Below are 5911 nucleotides of genomic sequence, written 5' to 3'. Positions count from 1 at the left end.
GCGGAGACTTGAGAAGCTTTTCACCTAAAGTGGGCTGTTCTCAAGGCCTTGGTGCCTGGGGTCCCACCTCAGCATGGCCACTGTGACCCCATCTTGGTCTGTAGTAGGGGGCAGTCCATCTTGCGGAAGAGCTGCCAGGCCAGCCCTGTGTCATGACCTGGGGCAGACCTGGATGCTTCCTCTGTTGTGGGCATGCCGGCTCCCCTCGGACAGCTGGGCGGGTGGTACCCAGGAGGGGCAGCGACTCATAGGGGTCGGGGAGGGTGGCGGGACTCCTGCTCCGGGCAGGGGAGGATCTGAGTTGGGGCCTGTCTCACCTGCCTGGCCCTACTTCACCCTTTACCCGACCTCTGGGCTACCTACCGCTCCACTGGCCCCTTTATTGCTCCATTGGTGGGCCTGGCTGAGCTGGACGGTGTCCAGAGTTTGCCACAGGCCCTGCTGGCTGCACAGGCAGGGGCCGTTGGGCCTGCCTGGGAAGCCGCCACGGGGCCCAGAGTGGAGGGCACCTCCCCTCCGGCTGCCACAACGGTGTGAGGATAGCCCAGCACTTCTTACTGCTCCTCCTAGACAGCAGGCACAGGAACAGAGAGGTCCCTCTGACGTTTTTTAGGGGGCAGGGTGTCTTTACTGGCCACGGACTACTCAAGCAACATCTTTCTAGGCCGGGTGGCAGAAGCGATGCCCAGGCCCTTGCCCTCCCCTCCTCCCAGGTGATAAGGCAGGTGGAGGTCCGACCAACTCCACCCCCATCTCCTTGCCTGGCCCTGTTTTGAGCTCTGGGGCTGCAGGTGCAGCCCTTGGGGAGCTCCCAGTCTGGTGCAGGAGACCATGTGTGGCCCAGAGTGGGGACTGTGGGCAGTGAGGTCAGAGAAGCCTTCAAGAGTTAGGGGTGCAAGAGCTGAGTCTTGAGGTTCAAACAGGACTTTTCACAGGTGATATCTGAGAGACGGAGAAACTGCAGCTTGGAGCCGAATAGGGGTCTGTCCAAGGTTTTCTGGCCTGGGTGTTCCTTCCCTCCAGGCCACCCAGGGCTGGCCCTTGTTCCTTCCTAGCTAATGCGGGCCCAAGCTTCAGATCAGACTGAGAGGAGCAGCACAGATCTCGTTTACTTAACCTCGCAACAGGTCGGCAGTGCCTGACTCCTGGGACCCAGGGACTGAGGAGGGTGCCCCGCCCCTGCTCAGCCCTTCAGAGCAGCTCCAGGTGCAGGGAAGGGCCTGGGGGCCTCTACTTGCTGCTTACTGAGAAAGGGAATTTCCCCCCAGACTCAAACGCCAACCCTAAGATTACACAGGCTCCAGGTCCCTGAGCACCATGATTTGGGGTCTGCAAGATCACAGATGCCTTTGCCTGGGCAGCCTGTGACCCCCACATACGAAGGGCCTGCTCAGCACCAGGCTGTTCCCACTAAAAGGAGCTCAGCTATGGGCCAGGAGCTCACAAACTATCAATTCCATTCTAAAAGCTCAGACTGGAAAACCCCCAGGAAGCATGGCCGAAGGCACTCCTAGCAGCACTGTTTAATGGCAGGAGCCTAGAAGCGACTCACAGGCACATCAGGAAACTGGATCAGGAGCAAAGCTGCACAACGTAATGTTACACAGCAGTGAAAACGCATCCACCGCGGCTCGGCACGCACCGGGCACGCCATGGATGGATCGGTAGCGACGTCGAGCCAAGAAAATCTAACGCCCTTAGTTCAAAAGCCAGTAAACGGAACATGTGTTTGGGCACGTGTATGCGTGTGACAAACCCAGCTTTCAGGATAGGAGTTAGTCTGGGGAGGGCAGGGGACAGGACGGGGCGGAAGCACAGTTAGGCCACTGTCGTGCCCCAAGATTCGAAGTGATCCAAATCCATTTGCCTAAGGAGCCGTATTTTTTAAAGGAAAATTAAGCACAGGAGAGCATTTTTTGACACAAAAAGCACAAGCCATAAGAAAATTTGCCTATTCCAAAATAAAAAGTGAAAAACAATGACCAAAAATACCATAAAAGTTAACAGACAAGGTGAGAGAATAGAAAGACACTGCAACATATATAACAAGGATTCATGTTGAGAATATACATCCAGTTGAAAATTGGGCAAAGGGTATAAACAGGCAGTTCACAGAAGAGGAGACCTGAAGAGCAAAAGGAAATTATGTTCGGGCTTCCCTGGTGGCACAATGGTTAAGAATCTGCCTGCCAATACAAGGGACATGGGTTCGAGCCCTGGCCCGGGAAGATCCCACATGCCGCAGAGCAACTAAGCCCATGCGCCACAACTACTGAGCCTGAGCTCTAGAGCCCGCAAGCCACAGCTACTGAGCCTATGTGCCACAACTACTGAAGCCTGTGCGCCTAGAGCCCGTGCTCCGCAACAAGAGAAGCCACCGCAAAGAGAAGCTCGCGCACCACACCGCAACGAAGAGTAGCCCCCGCTCACCACAACTAGAGATAACCCGTGCACAACAACGAAGACCCAACACAGCCAAAAATAAATTAATTAAAAAAAAAATTATGTTCAACTTTACTGGAAAATAAGGAAATGTGAAATACAACCACAGATAATACCATTTCAGACCAGACTGGCAAATACGATTAAAAGAGGTGACACCAGGAAAGAGGTGAATCTGGCACATCTTACATATTGCTGGAGGGATGTCAAACTAATAAAAGCCACTTTAGACAGCAATTTGGCAGATACTGAGAAAGCTGAAAATGCATGTAGCCCATGACCCCAAATTCCATTTCTAAGGATCTACTTGAGAGAAACTTGTATGTGTGCACAAGGAGACGAGTAAAACGTACAACGGCAGCCTGATGACGGATACCAGAAAATTAAGAAATAACCAAGTGTCCCTAAGTGGAATAGTTAGATTATGGCACATGCATGCAGTGAGATCATATGTAGCAGTTAAAATGAATAAACCGGATGCAGAAGCTACCTGTATCCACTGAGTAAATCTTCAAAAAACACTGCTGAGTGAAAGAAACAAGTTTGCAAAACAATATGCACTGTTTAATACATTTAAAACATTTAATGCCTTATATTGTAAAATTATACTACTTCATGAAAGCAGTTGCCTCTGGGTAGAAAGGGAGGAGAGAGAATGAGACAGTACACCTCCTTATTACCTGCGTCTGGGGCAGATTGCGCTCCTGCCTCTGTCCCATGCCGCTGTTGTGGAATATTTATAGAAGGGAATGCTGGAATGCTATATAAAAATGAATGAATTTTTACAATATGCACCACAGGTGAATCTCACTGAAATAATACTGATTTAAAAAAGCCAGACATAAAAGGATACACACTGGGGACTTCCCTGGTGGTCCAGTGGTTAAGAATCCACCTTCCAATGCCGGGGACGCAGGGTTTGATCCCTGGTCAGGGAACTAAGATCCCACATGCCTCGGGGCAACTAAGCCCGCATGCCGCAACTACTGAGCACGCACGCTCTGGAGCCCGCGTGCTGCAACTAGACAGAAGACCACGTGCTGCAACGAAGATCTCGTGTGCTGCAACTAAGACCCGACGCAGCCAAATAAATAAACAAATATGGGGGGGGGGGGAGAAAGGATGCACACTGTGCAATACTGTTGATAGAATTTGCTGAGTGAAATAAAGCACATGCAGAAGTCTGTGTGTGAGGACTTCCCTGGTGGTCCAGTGGTTAAGACTCTGCGTTCCCAATACAGGGGGCCTGGGTTTGATCCCTGGTCAGGGAACTAGATCCCACATGCCGCAACTAGGACCCGGCGCAGCCAAATAAATGTTAATAAAAAGTCTGTGTGTGGTGTGACACTATTTCTTGTTTTTTTTTTTTTTTTTTAAAAAGCCAAAAAACAGTAATGAAAGCTGCATTTCCACCAGAAACACAGATCTAAAATATCATAGGATCTGAAAAATCATAGCATACATAAAGGTTTTAAATATTTGCTATAGTCTAGACAAACTATTTCATTTTTTAAAAAAATGCACATCCCCAGGAAGATAAGTATTTCGGTATTCTTTGCAACACTGTAATAACAAAAAATTGGAGGCAACCTAAACGTCCAAAATTAATGAATAAGTTGATACACTTATACAGTGAAATACTATACAAGTCAAAATGAATGAGTATAACTAAGAAGAATCAACTTAGATAGTTCCCTGATGTTGAGTGAAAAAAAACAAATTTGCAGAATTTAGGTACAGCGTTAAACAATGTACGTAAATGTATTATAAGCACAAACAGGGCAGAGTTAACTGTTCTTGAGCACCTACGATGTGCCAAGTGCCTACCTTAACCCCCAGAGCAACCCTATGAGCTAGTTACTAATACTCTGTCTTCTCACAGAGTAGGAAACTGAGGCTCGGTGAGGTGCAGCCCTGCCTAGGGACACAGCCGGAGGAAGCCTAGGTCTGGGACCCACTGGCCAGCCCCTTGAGGCCCCTCCCTGCTTGGCCGGTCCAGGGACTCGGGTCTCCGGCCTGGGCCAGGATTCTGAGCAAGAGGCCCTGCAACTTCAGCCGCTGCTCCCGCCATGCCCGCCCCTCCCTCACCTCACAATGCCTCCCATTCAGCCCTGTCCCCGCTGCCAGGTCTGCGGGCTGGGAGGGGGGCTCCTGCTGGCGTCCAGGCAGGGACCGTTGCCAGCCTTCCCCTGTGCTGCATTTCCAGGCTGGACTGGCCGTGCGATCAGCATGGCGGGGTGAGTCTTTGGGCCCTGCGGTGGCAAGGGGGATCAAAGAAGCTGAGTGGCTACAGGCAAGCCCCTGCCCCTCTCTGGGCCTCTCAGGGGCTGCAGGACAGGGGCTCTGGGATCTCCCGGGGCAGAGATTCTCCAAGGGTGTCTCCGAAATGGGTTCCGAGGAAGACGGTGAATGTGGCCGCTCCCAGGAGCTCCCCTGGGCTAGTCCTCCAGGAGCCTGTCTGAGCGCTAGGCAGGCCTGAGGCCTGGATGCTTGTCCTTCAGGGATCTGTCCCCACACCCCACACCCCCCGACCTGCCCTGAGCCTCAGCCTCACTACAGCTCTACAGGATGCCACCAGCCCCAAGGCCGGGCTGGACCCTGGGACCCCAAGGAAACTGAAAACCGCATGGTGACAGCCAATCCAGTGAGTGGAAATAGGGGAGGCTCAGGGTGGGAGTCAGCCCAGGGATCAGGAAGGATTGCTCAGAGAGCTGAGGACAGAGGGAAAAGCTGGTGAGGCAGAGAGGAGGGAGCTGCTTTGCGTGCTGATGGTGGGGGAGCCCAGGGTGACACTGAAGGATCTGAGCAGGTACCAGTTGGGGAATCAGGAGTCAGGATTTCCCAGCAAAGGCAGTGAGGAGAGGCTGGAGGGTTTTCAGCCGGGGGTGTCAGGGCCCGTCTGTATCTTGGAAAGTTCCCTTTGGTTGTTGGTGGTGAGTGGAAGTCGGGAAGCCAGGAGTGCCACCGTGGCACGGTCGTCCCTGTGTTGAGGCAGGCGGTAGTTGTGAGGTAAAGGGGTCCAGCTGGGTATTGGGTAGACGGGGAGTGGATGGACGGACAGGAAAGTGGACAGACCTTGCCCAAAGCACAGCCCCAAGGCCATACCCGCAGTTCTCCCCATCCCTGTCCAGGCCAGCGGGGTGGCACTAAGATGAAGAGAGGACAACAGACGAATAAACAGGAGAGAAGTCGGAGCCACCTGCTTGCCTGTCAGAGTGGCTCTGACCAGCCATTAAGGCTCCTCAGGGCTCTCGGATCCCATGACACCTGGTCCCCCAAGTCGTGCCTCACAACTTGGGCTAGCCCTGGGTCCTCCCCTCCGGCTGCCAGGCTGTCTTCTCGAGGTGGGTGCCATCATGCTCCCTGCCACCGTGGTGCTGATGCCACCTCTGTCTGAGGAACGGCTGATTCTCTCTCCACCGCCAACCTCACCCTGGGAGGACACACCTCCCCCTGGACCCGGGGGCCT

This window comes from Balaenoptera ricei, chromosome 10 (genome assembly GCF_028023285.1).
Source record: "Balaenoptera ricei isolate mBalRic1 chromosome 10, mBalRic1.hap2, whole genome shotgun sequence".
NCBI lineage: Eukaryota > Metazoa > Chordata > Mammalia > Artiodactyla > Balaenopteridae > Balaenoptera > Balaenoptera ricei.
The sequence above is the reverse complement of the archived record's forward strand: the minus strand, read 5'-3'. Positions refer to the sequence as shown.